Consider the following 17077-nt stretch of genomic DNA (forward strand, 5'->3'; position numbering starts at 1 on the left):
GGCCCAGCTGTGGAATTTCGTTTCCTTCCATAACTTCCTGATTCGCATGCCACGGCATTCTATATAATACATCCGTATTTCAAGAAAGTGGGTGTGGGGGTGCCTGGGTGGCTCAGTTGGTTAAGCGGCCGACTTCCGCTCAGGTCATGGTCTCACAGTCCATGAGTTTGAGCCCCGCGTCGGGCTCTGTGCTGACGGCTCAGAGACTGGAGCCTGCTTCAGATTCTGTGTCTCCCTCTCTCTCTGACCCTCCCTCGTTCATGCTCTTTCTCTGTCTCAAAAATAAATAAACATTAAAAAAATTAAAAAAAAAAAAAAAAGAAAGTGGGTGTGCTTTTAAACTTCAGATTATTTTAATAAAACTGATGCTGCAGGAAAATGAATGTCCCCATGTGTCTACCAAAAGCAATTTGGATTGTCATAGTAAACAGTCCTTCAAACCTGTCCGCTGCATTCTTTTCTAGCGTCTTCTGTTGTCATCCATAGCCTTAGCATTTTTGCTCAGGTATTAGCTAATTATACAGTCCTCATTGTCTGAGCCCTCCAGGCCCTATCATCCCTCCCTGCCCTCGGAGCTCCATTCTTGCTTCCTGAGTCACTGCTGTGGAAGCTTCTCCCACAGACTGTGACTTCTTTATGACAATGATTATACCTTTTCCCTGCGTTTCTCCACCTTCTGGCACAATGTAGCAGGACTCAGAAAGTACTCTGAATAAACGAAACAAACAAACTAATCCTATGTATATCTAACTCCTCGAATGTACTGTGAAATTTGCATACAAGTCTAAACTTTTAAAATTCATTATGTGTTTACCTATCTTCCCCATGTGACCGAAACTGTCTCTATCCCTTTGGTCTCCAATTAGCACAACGTGTGCTTGAGAGTAGTGTTAATTTTTTTTAACTTTGTTTTTGTTTTAATTCCTTTTGAGAGAAAGAGAGAGCAGGCAGGGGACCGGCAGATAGAAAATCCGAAGCAGGCCCCACTCGGGGCTCTATCCCACAACTGTGAGATCATGACTTGACCCAAAAAAGAGCCAGAGGATTAACCAACTCAGTCACCTAGGTGCCCCTTAAGTAGTGTTTAAAAAAAAAAAAAAAAAGGAAGAAGAAAAAGAAAAAAAAGATCATCTTTCTTAGCTATTTTCACCTTATGATCTCCCTTCTTCAGATTCTCCATGCCTTATGATATCTCCTTGCCCTCTCCCTCCCACCTAGCATCCCCACTGATAGACTTAGCAGCACCTGGCTCATGGCTGTTACTAAACATCTCACTATACTCACTATACAGTGAGTACCATACATCTTCCCTATTCCCCTACTAATTTACTCTCCGCTGTTCTCCATCTACTGTGCACTCTGGGAGCTGATCACCATGCATTGGCATCGACAAGGCTCCCATGCCCTCCAGATCACATTTGGGCTTGGCCAATGGGGAAGCTTAATAACAAATTGTAGAATTTGGGGAGAGTGAAATCAGAAGATTTCATTCTTCTGCTTCATCTCCAACAGTTTCCCTGGAACTGGCTACATCCCTAAATGAAGGTCACAGCTCCTTTCTAAATAGCCAACTTCAGGACTACAGGTGTAAAATCTCAGCTGCTTCCTGCCCTTGATTAATGCACTCTCTGTGCAGTTACCCTATACTTTAAAAAATAGTCCCTTTGTAAACAAACCCTTGCCAAATCATCCTATGTTTAACGTATCACTTCATGTTGTGTCAGATTATGAAGTAGATAAACGTAATCAAAGCTGAAAACTGAGAATATTTTTCTCATCATTTTGATTTCAGTTTCACTTGGGAGCGCATCTTAATTATATTTATTTAGTCACCAAGCATTTTTAAGAAAATATCAGAGGTATTGTTGGTGGGGGCTTAAATACTTTAAAGAAAATCTGTTCCTTTTTGTAACAATTTCAGACCAGGTGATCATTCCCGATTATTAGGAAATGAGATATAAGCCATTTTTTATGTAATTTCTAGTACACACTGTCAGGAAATGTTAGACATCACCATTATATAATCATTGCAGTGCCCATATGGAAAAATTAATTGCAATTGTAATTTTTTTTCCATATGGAAAACATTAAGCAGTGATAGTAGCTACTCAGGTGAAACCAAAGATCAACATGAATGAGGACGTCGGTCAGCATTTGTACAATAGAAGTCTAATGTGAGTCACATATGAAATTTTAAATTTCCTAGCAGTCACAGTTTTAAGAAGTAAAAAAAAAAGTGAAATTCAGATTAATACGATATTTTATTTATTATATTTTATGTAATAATTTATATTTATAATTTTATATTTTATTCATTTTATATAATAGTTTATATTTATATCAATAAATATTTTGTTTCTATAAAACATGTCCAAACTATTATCAGTGTGCAATGATTAAAAAAATATTAGTATGATATTTACATTCTTGTGTCATAGTAAATCTTCAAAATCGGGTACAGATTTGCTTCTCAATGCAGACACATTTCCTCAGTAGCCACGGGGGGCTAGTGGCGATCATACTGGAGAGTGTCATGGGAAAGCTGTGGCCTTACTTAGTGGTCCAAACAGAACCAAGGAAATACATGGATTGTATCAAATGGTTACAGAGTCCACGGTTTATGTACAGCATACCATTAGATGTTGGAATATCAGTGCAAAATCTAAAGAGATAACACATTAATTGATTATGAATCCTTGTAGAATCAGTGCAAATGACAACTTCCTTTGAGATTCTGAGTTGAGTTTAATTTCTTTTACAAATTCCCTTTTTGTCTGTGGAAGAGACTTAATCTTGTTCTCCTTGGAAATGTGTTTGGAGAGGGAGCGATGAAGCTTGGAGAGGTCAGGCGTCTGGTCCTCTGTTGTCATCTGCCTGTGTTGCCATCTGCCCAGAAGTACTCTGACTTTCCTGGTCCTCGGTTGGTCACATATCCTCTGTCCATGTGGATTGCTCATCCATCTCTCTCATTCCGCGTTCTCATTCATAGTTAATTCCACTCTTCTCTTAAGTGCCCAGGAAATAGTCTATTCTTCCTATCTTTTTTTTTTTAATTTTTTTTTTTAACGTTTATTTATTTTTGAGACAGAGAGAGACAGAGCATGAATGGGGGAGGGTCACAGAGAGAGGGAGACACAGAATCTGAAACAGGCTCCAGGCTCCGAGCTGTCAGCACAGAGCCAGACGCGGGCCTTGAACCCACGGACCGTGAGATCATGACCTGAGCCGAAGTCGGACGCTTAACCAACCAAGCCACCCAGGCACCCTTCCTATCTTTTTTTTTTTTTAACGTTTATTCAGGTTTGAGAAACACAGAGCATGAGCCGGGAAGGGGCAGAGGGAGAGGGGAGACACAGATGCTGAAGCAGGCTCCGGGCTCTGAGCTGTCAGCACAGACCCTGATGCGGGGCTCGAACTCATGAACCATGAGATCATGACCTGAGCTAAAGTTGGATGCTTAACTGACTGAGCCACCCAGGCGCCCCAATTCTTCCTATCTTAAGTGAGAGATACTCATATGTTAGTTTCCACCCTTTGGAGATCATAGAAACCAGTGAGACTGTCTTTGAGTCCTTTGCCTAGCCACACCATCTGCCAATTCCTGTGATCCTGTGCCCTGCTAGGTTCAGGACTACCTAGAGGGTATCGGGGCATTCGTTCTGAGACATTGTCCTGGGGGTAGGATGAAAGGTGGGAGAGGCAGGGCACAGTGTGTCTTTGTACTCAGCTCTAGGCCTTGACTCTGAATGATATACTGTTCTTCCAACTCTTCCAAATAATGACTGGTCCTTGGACTTGAAACTTCAAGGCCAACAATTTGATTCTTGTTGTCAATACTTTTATGATGATATCCGCCTCTCTGAGGCAATACATAGAAAACACTCCAGTTGTAGTCTGCATGGAGGAAGTGTCATGAGGTAGCAGGAAATACTATTTTTATAGAAACTATTATATTCATTTATAACTGATTTTAGGATATTTTGTAGAATAGTTTTATTCTGAGGTCTCAGTCAGAATAATACACTATTTAAAGAGTGTTTCATCATATTTCATTCAACTCTAGCCTATTAAATTGAGGTTTGGGGGTAGATAAGGGAAGAATGAGCTCTCACATGTCTATCAGAAGTTAAACCTTGTTCTGCTGCTCTTGGGTTAATGAATCCTCCTTCAGAAAGTCGTTTACAACAGGGCTCAAAGAAATGGAAATACCTGACAGGTGCCCATGGTGATGATGTCAGGTCATAATGGAAAACTTTTTCACATGATTTCATCTACGTAACATCAACAGTTAAAAGTACCTGGTACAGTCTTTTCCTGAGGCAATTACTTTGTTTGTTAAGTTTCTTTTTTTCCAGATGACTTAATTTCTGATGCATGACTTGTAGAAGAAACTGTATCCTTGCTACTCAGAGTGTGGTCCTCAGATCATCACCACCACAACCGCCACCATCACCATCATCATCATCTGGGAGCTTGTTAGATACAGAATCTCAGGCCCCACTGTAGGTCTACTGAATCAGGTTCAGCATTTTACCCAGATTCCCCAGATGAGGAAATGCACTTTACAGCTTAAAAAGTACTGATTTAGGCATGTGTGAGGGAGAAGCAGAAACTACCTCTTGATAGTGAAGAGTTTTTCCTGTTACATTATTGTAAAAACCTCCGTATCAGAATGAGGGAGAATGTAATTCTCCATTGAGTTATCATGCATAATACTTTTATAGGAATTTAGCCAAAGGTTACACTGAAAGAATGCTTTATGAACATGAGGGTTGTTAAGAGTTGATTTTATCTCTCCTAAATTTATATGTTGAACCAATAAGAGATCAATAGTCTATAGCTATTGATCTGACAAATGCCCTTTTTTCCATACTGGTCCATAAGACCCACCAGAAACAGTTTGCTTTCATTTGGCAAGTCTAGCAATATACCTTTACTGTCTAACATCAGGATATAATTTAATCTGCAATGATCATAATCACAGATCAAGGACCCTTCCCTTCCTTGAGATATCATACTGGTCTATTACATTGATAATTAATATACTGATTGGACCTAATGCACAAAAAGTAGCAACTACTCTAGACTTATTTGTAAGTCATTTGCCTCTACCTCTGAAATTTCTAGAAGTCCAGTAATGTAGAGCATGTCAAGATATTCCTTCCCAGGTGAAGCTACACTGTTGCATCTGACCCTTCCTATAACCAAAAAAGAGGCACAATGCCTACTGGGCCTCTTTGGACTTTGGAGACAACATATTTGTCATTTGGGTGTGTTACTCTGGCCCATTCACTGGGTTATCTGAAAAGCTGCTGGTTTTGAGTGGGGCCCAGAACAAGAGAAGTCTCTGCACAGGTCCAGGCCACCGTGTAAGCTATTCCAGTACTTGGGCCACCTTATCCAGCAGATCCAATGTTGCTGGAAGTGTCAGTAGCAAACAGACCCTCTGACATAAAGTAATCATTGTATTGAGGTGAATGAGAAGCAGGTTTTTAAGCTTTTCCCAAATTCTCTCATATCCTTCCTTGTCCCTGCTGCACACTTCACCTAATGTGATAGTACATTTTATGTGCCAAATTGCCTGGGCTACCATGCCTAATTGCAGTTACACAGTATTCTGGTTGTTTCTATAAGAGTGGTTTTGTTTTATTTTGTTTTGTTTTGTTTGGTTTGGTTTGCTTTGCTTTGCTTTGTTTTTGAGAGAGAGAGAGCACAAGCAGGGGAAGGGCAGAGGGGGGTGGGGAACAGAGGATCCGAAGGGGACTCTGTGCTGACAGCAGTGAGCCCGATGTGGGGTTCGAACCCATGAACTGTGAGATCATGACTTGAGCCGGAGTTGGACGCGCAACTGACTGAGCAACCCAGGGGCTCCTGTAAGGATATTTTTGAATGAGGTTAACATTTATGTTAGTGCTCTTTAAATAAAGCAGATTGCTCTCTATAATGTGGGTGGGCCTTGTCCAAATCAGTTGAAGACCCAAGTAAAATAAATAAACCGTCTTCTCCAAGCAAAAAGAAATTCTGCAGCAGACAGCCTTTGGACTCGAATTGCCATATCAACTCTCTCCTGGGTCTCTAGCCTGCCAGCCCACCCTGCAGATTTTAAACTTGCTAACCTCCAAAATTGTATGAGCCAAGTGTAAGTTACAAATCCCCATTATAAATTGGGGACCATCTTTATATTAATACATCTTATCAGTTCTGTTTCTCTGGAAAATCATAAATCAGATTTCTCCATGCTATGGAGTACTTGTCAGCTGCCTAGCAGAGCAGCCTTGGAAAGTAGTATCAAAGCTGTATAAAAAGTTACTCTCTGATGTAACTCTAACTCCTGACCCTAGAATCTCTAAAATACTTGTTCTGTGCTAAAGGGCCCTGGCTGAATTTGGTCTCCAGCTCCCACACTGGTTTAAAAATTTTGTTAATGTTTATTTTTGAGAGAGACGGAGACAGAGTGCGAGTGGGTTGGGGGAAGAGAGAGAGGGAGACACAGAATCCAAAGCAGGCTCCAGGCTCTGAGCTGTCAGCACAGAGCCTGACACTGGGCTCAAACGCATGAACTGAGAGATCATGACCTGAGCCGAAGTCTGACGCTTAACTGACTGAGCCACCCAGGAGCCACCCACATTCGTTTAAACAAAGAGACCAACACTGGGAATACATTGAATAGCTCCAAAGAGCAGAGTGAAGATAACTGACCAAGTTAGCTTCTTCAGTGATGTCTATAGATTTTCTGATTATGGCCAAATACAGTTAGAATGGAACATTCTTTTTTTTTTTTTAATTTATTCATTTTGAGACAGAGAGAGACCGAGAGAGCAAGCATGGGAGGGACAGAGACAGAGAGAGGGAAAAAATCCCAAGCAGGCTCTGCTCTGTCAGTGCAGAGCCAGATGCAGGGCTCGGTCTTACACACTGTGAGATCATGACCTGAGTCAAAACCAAGAGTCAGACGCTTAACCAACTGCGCCACCCAGCGCACCCCGAGGATGAAACACTCTTGATCAGCTGTCTTCACGGGGAAGACTGACAGATAATTGCCAATTTTTGCTTTCACTGTTTGCTCCACATAATCTTACCTGATTCAATATTGTTGGGATTTGAATAGTGTAGTAATACATTTAAGTTTAATGTGTGTGATGGATATTAGAGGTTTTATTCAAATTTTTTAAAGAATCAAAATATTTTAAAATATTAGATAAAATGCCACCAGCGTTAATTTCTCTGCCTATTTTTTTTAATTAAAAATTCCTTTTTAATTTGGCTTTGATATATTATTTGTTCCTTTTAAAGTTTAGTAGTAAAACTTCATTTCATTCAGAACATGGTTGGCAATTGAGAGAAGGAGTAGAAGAGTAGTAACTGATGAGGCTTTTGGGTGATGGTGGGGGTCTGGAGCTGAGGGCCAAGAAAGAAGTCTTGAGAAGTCCTGGGTGCAAAAAGGTAATTTTACTAAAGCATGGGGACAGGATCCCTGGGCAGGAAGGGCTGCCCCGGAGTAGCAAGGAAAGTCTGATTACGTACTCGGGAGTTGGGGGAGGTAAAGTCAAAAGGAAGTTTTCAAAGGGATTTTAATTTGCCAAAGAAGACTCACAGGTGACTGGAGGCCTAGCTATTGTCAGGCTAAGGTTGTTTTCCCCTCTAGCAAAACATTAACATTAGGACGGTAGGGGTTCCTGGAGAAATGTTAAGTATTTGTCAATGGGCTGCAAGTGATGAAGAAACTTAATTTTATCTGCCATTTCCTTCTGCCTTTGTTTCCCACCTCATTCTCCCTGAATAACTTTGACCCTTAAATCTTTCAGGTTGCTGAGTGTGAAGGTCTTCTCTTCTGTAACTTCTTCCTCCTGAATAAGGGCGGAGCGATATCCCTGCCTATGGGTCAACGTTGGTCAGTTGGGGTATTTATATACAGGAGTTACCGATGGCAGAGGCCGCCAGTCCAAGGAAGACAACATAAATGACCCTCCTGGAGAAGAAAGGATCATCTATCAGCTAGAAGTTAGGGCAGCGAAGGAGTCTTGGCACCATGCAAGGAGACACCGGAAAAGACAACAAAATAAGGTTAATAATAAGAAAAAGAAGGTTGAATAAAAAAACAAAACAAACAAAAACAAAACAAGCAAGCAAAAAAACTTTGTAAGTTAACGAAAATTTTCCTTTAGTCCTTTATTGTCCTTTGAAGAGAAATTGGACACCTACAGGTTCATGGGAATAAGAAGGTGTGTCAGCTGGCAGACTAGATTCCTGTGAGAAAGGTACACGTCTAATTCTTGATATGTGAGTCCCTGAGGAAAGTCCTGATGTTACTGCAGTGGGAGCACATAATATGACCCAGTAGGGGACGTTCTATTTATGTTAGAGCAAAAGGAAGATCCAAAAACTTTGGTCAAACTTTGGTTTACCCACTAGATGGCGCTAACTAACTATCTCTTCTCTTGCTTTGCGGTCTTCAGGCCCAGTTAGTGTTTTCTATTGTCAGCTGGCAAATTGAAGAGAGGAAAAATATAAAGGCTATTTACTGAGGATGTTGAACAAGAGAGAGGTTTTATTAATGGAGAACTGAACACATTTGGTAATTCAATTGCTAACGAAATTATTTTCTTTATTGTCATGTATTTGCACGGTTAAAAGCAGGAAATAGGATCAGCATTGAAACATGTACAAAGAATATGATCAGGCTAAATGCAATCAGCATTGACTGGGAATGTTTATCTTAACCAAATAATAAGTGGAGGGGAATGAGTATGACATAATACATCTGCTGAGCTGCTTGGAAAAATTGTTTTTGACCGCATATAATAGATCAATTTGCATTTTCATGATTCCTGCACCCAAGATCTCCTCTAGTAGATCTTACAAATGTCAAGAGAGATTGTTTTTCTGCTGAAGGGTTTTACCTCAAAGTAAAGAAAAATGGACCATGTAAGAAAAATTTGCTTGGGGGTCCAAGATTTAAATGTTAGCACTGTTTTTTTGTTTTTTTTTTTGTTTTTTTTTTTTTTAATATTTAACACTAGACTGTTCCAACCTGTATAAAACCTTCCGTGTATCCATAATGGCCTTTCAGTGATGCCCTGGTTATAAGGTAGAGCTACAGTTAGGAAACACACATGGCATGAATTTTTAAGACCTTTCAGAGGCTAAATTCTGAATTTAAAATGGATCGGGGGCGCCTGAGTGGCTCAGTCGGTTAAGCGTCGTACTTGGGATCAGGTCATGATCTCAAGGTTTGTGAGTTCCAGCCCTGCATTAGGCTCTGTGCTGACAGCTCAGAGTCCTGAGCCTGCTTTGGAGTCTGTGTCTCCCTCTCTTTCTGCCCCTCCCCCACTCGCATTCTGTCTCTCTCAAAAATAAACATTAAAAAATTTAAATAAAATGGGTCAGGATCTGTGATAATATAAGTGGAGAAGATCTTGGGACTATCCATAATGAAGCAATCCAAAGAACCCTGGCTTTCCTCCCTAAAAGCTTAGACTAAGGAATATTTCAAACCACAAATGTTGAGCAAGATATTTGTGGGCCTGAAAATCATGTTTAAGCAATAGGGAAGGAAAGTATTAATGTTCATTAGAATGCTTCTCCAAAGAGAAGGAGGCAAGATACATCATTACATTTAACAGCATCTAACGTATTTGTTGGTATTTTTGGAGATCGGCTAGGGAAGATCATTTTTTACAACCAGGGCCCTCATAACAGCTTAGTGGGGACGGCCCCCAACCCTGAGCCTTCCCCTGCACTTTTCAGTGGTGTGGTCAATGCTCAGGATAACTAAGGTACCAGGAGCCAGACTTTTGAAGTATGTTGGGAAACTAGAATTCCCCCAGCCCACAACCCCATCCCATTCTTATCCATAAATAAGAATCTCTGAGGCTTCTTTTTAGAGCGATGAACTCATGCCCTTCTTTGGGACAACAATGAAGGAAACAAATGTATACATATTGGATACTATTTCCCAGATGCCAAGTCCGTCTCCAGGTGGTAATCAGGAAAAAGTTTTACCGAACATTTAGTAATGGCGCCCTGGGAGTCTGAGTTAATTTCTCTCTTTAGACAATTACTACCAAAAGGTTACTTCTGGGAGGAAATCGGCTTTATTCTGTTCATAAAAGAGGTGAACCTGGAGGCGGAAGTGAGGTGGGGGCAGACATGCATTGTTAACATCTTTAAAACCAGAAAATAATAGGATTCAAGAAGACCTCAATAAATCAAGGAAACACCCTTTAAAAATAGTGTTATGTACCAGATGGCACACTCAGAAATCAATATTCTGAGTCCTTTAGGGACTGGGTTTAATTCTTTGGGGTCCCCTGTAGCATCTGACACAGAGATTTGGACTTAGTGGGTACCTAATATTTACTGAATCAGATTGAATCGGCCACAGACATAGCGCGCGTGCACACACACACACACACACACACACACACACCAGTAGACCACAGGCTGAAAAAATTGCTGATGCACCAGTCTAACCAGGTATGGGCAAGTAATATTTCAGCTATAGTTGCTTAATTTCCATGACATTTGTGTTTCATTTTAAACTTTACAGTTTAAAACTTGAGTTGGCATTAAATGAAATAATTCAGAAAAATGACAATAGCATTATGTTAAAGGCATCATTCCACTCATTCATTCATTCATTCATTCACTAAACAAACCTTTTGTGATAACATAAGATAGGTAAATTAGCTGCCTCTGCCTTGAAGGCGTTTATAGAAGAATGCATGATTCTTTCCAAGCACGTCCCTGCGCAGAGAAAAAATGACAAAGACATTCTCTGGAGCAGGGTGGGCAGGGTAGGCTCCAAAGAACTCCTATAGAAAAGAATAGCCTCCCTACCCTGGTTCTGAGGCTCTATCAGCCTCAGTCTCCCTTCCACGCTCTTCTTTGTGAAGCTGGGGCTCGGTTCCCCTATGCCAGCCGGCTCCCTATTGATCTCCACCCTTAGGGGGTGCTGGAGGGAGGTTGCAAGATGGCTGAGGTGGGGCCACTGGCCCATTTTTGCTGGCTTGCTGCTCCTTTCTGTATTGGGCCAGCTTTTTTGTGTGAACTTCACGACCCCATTCCACATTTATAGCCCCAGTCATCCTCCAATGCCTTGTGAATCCATTCCCTGTGTGACATTCTCGCTGTTAAAATTGCTGCTGTGTTTTTTGTTTCCCTAATCAGACCCTGACTAAGCATTGCCATCATTGCATTTGTTAATGCCAGACACGTTGGCTCTCTTCTTATTTACTGTCCTCTACATCCATTTGGATATAAGTTCCATGAGAGCAGAAAATCTATTTTTGCTTCTTTACTGGAATGCCCAGCCCTCAGAACAGCTAGGATGCTCTATTTCTGCTTAGTATGCTCTCAATACATATTTGTTGAATGAAGGAATGCATGAATGAGAAATGATGAATGAATGAGTGAATGAAATAGCTAGGGCTCTTACCAGTTTACTGCACTTGCCCTCTACTCCCCATGACCCCATTGTGATCCCATTCCTGTGGCTCTGTTACTTTCCCTAGACTTACTGTTCACTGGTGCATGGATAAGACTCTCACTATTGGATAGTTCAGGCTAGTAGTTCTCAACTGTCCTCCCCAGGGGAAATTTGACAATGTCTGGAGGCCTTTTGGATAGTCGTGACCAGGAGGTAAAGGGCCTTCGGGCATCTAGTGGGTAGATACCACAATGCTGCTAAACAATGCTTTGGCCACCCCCCAAATAAAGAATTCTCTGGTTTAAAATGTCACTGGTGCTGCTATTTAGAATCTTCATTTAGGGACTAAACAGTTTAGACGGAAGGGATTCCTAAGATAATGTTTTTAAGCACCTTTTGGTCCTGTGAATTTATGTCTTTGCCTTTACGAGGTCAAATGTTCTCAGCGAGAAAAGATACAACTCACTCAATTATGGCCGAAGACCCAGGTGTTTTGTTTTGTTTGTTTGTTTTTAATGATACGTGGAATCCTGTGAACAGATCCAGATGACTGGCTAAGTATCCGGCTCTTTGGTTGGTGTCTTCCAAGTCATATGGAGCCAGCCTATGGTGAAAGGTAGGGACAAGATTGATAGCTGGGGCCAGGGTGGATGTTGTGCATGAAGGTGCATAAGCAATGTTTACAAGAGCAGTGTCTCCTTTTGATCAACTCACATCCCTTAATAATAATTATAAGAGCCAGCTGGTTTTCCCCAATAATCTAGAGAAAAGCCATTCACTGGAGATGTGGAGTTTTAAAAAAAAAAAAAAATGACATAAATCCCTTGGGTATTTGTATTTTGAAGACCGTGTTGGATGAATCAGGTGGTTTCCTCCTAGACTTCAATTATCAAAATCTTTTCCCCTAAAAAAAAAAAAAGGAATTTGACCCACTTGGGTAATTGCTATTCTGATGAACTCCAACCCTATGCTGCTGGCTGCTCCTTGTTCTCCCACACTTCCTCACCCAAGTTCACTCTATCATCTTAGCTACCAAAATATCCAAGAGATATATTTTTCTTCTCCGTGGATGGCAGGAATCCCATCTAATTTATCAAGTGGAATCCAAAGATACAAAGTACTACACGACTGTCATAAATTTTTCCAGCACATTCCCAGAACCAGTACTTACTGGCATCCTCTTTCCAAGGTACACTTCCTAACTTGTTCATAAACACATTTGAGCCTTCATCTGTATTTCTTCTCCTTTACAGTATAACTCCACTAATAAGATAACTAAAGATGGTCGTTAAAAGGACATTAGTTGGGTTCCCATACTTGCTGCTAAATTACAGTTAAAAGTATTAAAGGGTATGTTCCAGAGGGTACCTGTGAAGTTTACCAGATAAACATAGACAAGTCCAGTTAAATTCAAATATCAGATAAACAACACATTTTTTTCAACATAAGTTGGTCTCATATAATACATGAGATATATTTGTATTTTTAAAAATTGTGGTTTATCTGAAACTCAAGTTGAACTCGGTGTCCTGTATGTTTACTAAGTCTGACAACTGTAGTGCCTGTCTGTCAAGGGCCTCCTTTAATACAGAATTCATTTTAAGTGTTATTACCAAGAACACTCTCTTTTTATGTGATTCATGCACACTTCTCTTTTAATGAAGAGATGCTCATAAAATAATTAAATAAAATAAATGCTCATAAAATAATTAAATCCGTAGGAACGTTTACATCCTTGAAAGTAATGCAGTCATGAACTCTATGAGACTGAAGTGCTGACTACTGCACTAAGGAGGCACCGTATGAACTCTAGTTTCACATTATGGACCCGCGATATCCTGGAAACAGGCTCTGTGATATCGACCATTTGCAAAGTGCATAGCTGCTGATCCCTTTATGCTCTCATGCAGCTATGACTCCGTCTCCTCTCCCTCCTTTATCACAGTTCCGTGGGGAAAACTCAGTGATTCCCCTTCTGGTTGATGCTCAGTGGACATGGCATGTGAAGAAAATAACTCCTTAGCCATGTCACATATGGTCATCAAACCAGACACGGGCTCAGCTGATCTGATTACCTGAGTTTTCTCCTGATTAATTCTGAATGACACAGAGAAATCAATCATGAGGACAGCCAAAATTATCATCAAGTCAGGTGATTCACTTACATAAACTTGACCTCAACCTCTTCCTCTCAACCTGTGCTGATTTCAGAGAGATTTCAACCGGTATAAGAAAACTTACAGAGGTAATGTTTCTCTCAGAATCTGCTATCTTACATTAATGCCAGTAATTTGAACTGATTCTATTAAATACGGTTTCCTAGCTATAGGAATCCTTTTGTTTTTCCTCTTACTTTCCTTTTTACTAAGCAAGAGCCCACAACATAAAATCTCAAGCACAGAAAACATCGACTCTGGATTGAAGACCACATACGAAGCAATTCAGCCCTAACTTCACTAAAACTAAAAACATTTCAACAAAAAATTTTCTAACGATATCCTGGTAATCTGTATTCATGAAAAAAAAATACATCCTATTAAAAAATAAAGTAAAATGTTTTGTCTTCCCATTTCAGGGCACTATAACAGAAGTTTTTTTTCTGTCCTACGTGAAAATTACATCTGCTCTTCTCAATATAGATGTAAATATGTCTTACTTTAAAATTCTAAAGATTTGATCCCTAAATAGCACTTATTCATTAACTCATCACATACAGATTGAAAGCCCGCTTACATAGGGATTGAAAGCCTGCTGTGTGAAAACCATTGTTACTGAACACGAGGTTGGAGACACTATCGTGAAGGGGAAGAACAGGAAGAAGCAGAGTTATCCAGTGAGGACTAAGTCATCAATAACCACAATAAGGAAGTTTAAAAGTAGAGCCAACAGGAAGATTTGAATACTTATACCTAAGAGGTCAAAGAAGTCTCCTGGATACAATGTATGGTTTGAAGGACAAATATGAGTTTCTGACCCAAACCAAGGAACCACAAGAACAAGGATATACACATCACAAAACCAAAATCAAAACCAAAAACCTCTTCACCCCTGCCCCCCACTAAAAAAGCCAGCCTATGTGCCATGGAAGTATGACACAAAGGTTGTGTTTGGAAACTCCAGGCATCTTAGGGGCGTTGAAACACCAAGTGTGAAGTGCAGAGTAAGAATGAGGCTACAAAAGTAAGAACAGCATTGACACTTCCATTTAAAGTATTGATGGCTTATCTACGGAATCTGGCCAATGGCTGAGCTGTCAGAGGGAACAGATGGGCTTATGGGGCTCAGGGAATGGTCGTCAATGGCTGGGCAAGGGAAAGAAGAACTAACTAGAAGCATCTACAGAGAAGGCCAAAGAACCCAGTGCATTTCAGAGGGGGCAGACACTCCAACAGAGAGAGGGAGTTTGCTTTGTGACATTTGGACACCATTCATTCATTCACCGAACATTAAGTAGCTGCCGTGTGCCAGCACTGGGCTGGGTGTTGAAAGTGGAAGACAATTAAAATGTTGTCTCCTTTCCTTAGTTTCCTATTCCTGCTTTAACAAACTAGGGTGAACAGTGACTTAAAACAACACAACACAGTTCTGGGTCAGAAGTCCAGATGTGTCTCACTGGCCTGCAGTCAAGGTGTAGACAGCACTGTGTTCCATTCTGAAGACTTGAGGGAAAATCCATTTCTTGCCTTTTCCACCTCCTAGAGGCAGCCCACTTTCCTTGGCTTGTGGCCACCCTGCCCACCCTTATAGCCAGCAATGGACAGCCAGATCTTTCTCACCTCACCTCACTCTAAACAGATAATCCTGTCTCCCTCTTCCGCTTTTAAGGGCCCCTGTGATTACAGTGGGCTCACCTGGAGAATCCAGGACGCTTCCCATCTCAAGGTCAGCTGATTAGCAAATTTAACTCCCTCTGCGGTCTGAGCTGTCCTTTGCCATGCACCACAACACTTCCATAGGACCCAGGGGTTAGGACGTGAACATCTTTAAGGCATTATTTTGCCTGCCACACTCGCTTTAAAGGATTACGGTCTAGTTTCAGAAGACTCTGATAAGATGTGCCACCCACAGAAGCCACTTAAACCTTACAAGATATGCTTGAGATGAAGAAAATACCTGTTTCATTAACTGGCCTGTGGACAGGGTAGAATGCACAGCCTGGTCCATTCAAGGTCACATGAGATCAAAACTGAGCATGGATACCTTGTGGATTTACTGGAAGAGAGGAGCAGATTTTTGCTTTATTTAAGTCTATCCCCCATTAGAGAGGGAGCAATCCAGTAAAGCTATGGGAGAAAATTCATCATGAGATAGAGTAAGAATAAAAGACCACGCAAGTTTGATGATCTTTTCCAGGTGGGATAAACAGTGAACTCTCAGTAGACAACGTTTTCCTGTTGCTGGGCCAGCTAGCTGTGGTGGCTGAGTTGTTTATCTTTAAGAAAACATACCTATATCTTTCTACTTGACAACTACAATATAATCTGTCTGGGAGTTGTTCATCATTTAAGAAAGGGTGAAAAAAGTCCTCTTCCAGAAAGTGTTTGAATCCATGAGCCGAAATGATGATAACATCATGAGAGGCATCATAATTTATCTGGAGCATGTAAATCACCGGGGGCCCCCCTGAGGATGCTCACCAAAATGATGAATAGCTCTGTGAGCTGTAAGATCAACCCCCAGGAATTCACCAGCGAGCCTTTGACAGGAGAGCCGCCTCCCTGGCTCCCAGTTGGGAAGAGGCAATGACTTAACAGATTTCAAAATTCAGTTTTTCAGCCACTTGTTAAAATGTTTAGTTTAAGGCTTTTTCCCATAAAAACACAGCCTGGAAAGAGGTGAACAATAATCCCAGGACACTGATCAAAATAGAAGCTGGTATGGGTAGTGCCGGCTTGCCAATATTTTCTTTTTAACTTGGTAATTCTGCTATGTCTCAACTTGCTGTTTCTTTGCCAGTGTAACTAGTCTTATAGCCAAATAACCTTGCATTTTCCAAGAAAATAGGTCTCTAATGTGTATGCATATCCCTGCTGCCTCCTGCATAAAGTTGAAGTGGAAATACTGGAAAATGGGAAATGTTTTGTGGGTTTGATTTTAGAAAGTTTAACATTTATAGTAAAAGGTTAATAGAGAACAGTATATTGAGGTTTATATTTACAGTACATTTACAGTATATTGACTGTATTATTCCGTATAGGTATGAATGATACATACATTGTTTTCTGTTTTTGTAACTCTCATGGGTTGAATGTTTGTGTTCCCCCAGATTCCTATGTTGAAACCTTAGCCCTCAATGGGATGGTATTTGGAGATGGGGCCATTGTGAGGTATTAGGATCAGATGAGGTCATGGGGCCTGCATGATGGGATTAGTGCCCTTGGAAGAAGAGGAAAACAGAAATCTCTCCTTCTCTCCCTCTCTCTCTGTCTCTTTCTGTTTTTTTTTTTTTTTTTTCCTCTCTCTCCACATTCATGCACAAAGAAAAGCCCATAAGAGTACACAGTGAGAAGGCAATTACCTACAAGCCAAGAAACAAGTCCTCGCCAGGAGCCAAATCTTCCATCACCTTGACCTTGGACTTTCCAGGCTCTAGAACTCTGAGAAATAAATGTGTGCTATTTAAGCTACACGGTTTATGGTATTTTTGTT

This window comes from Panthera leo, chromosome B1 (genome assembly GCF_018350215.1).
Source record: "Panthera leo isolate Ple1 chromosome B1, P.leo_Ple1_pat1.1, whole genome shotgun sequence".
NCBI lineage: Eukaryota > Metazoa > Chordata > Mammalia > Carnivora > Felidae > Panthera > Panthera leo.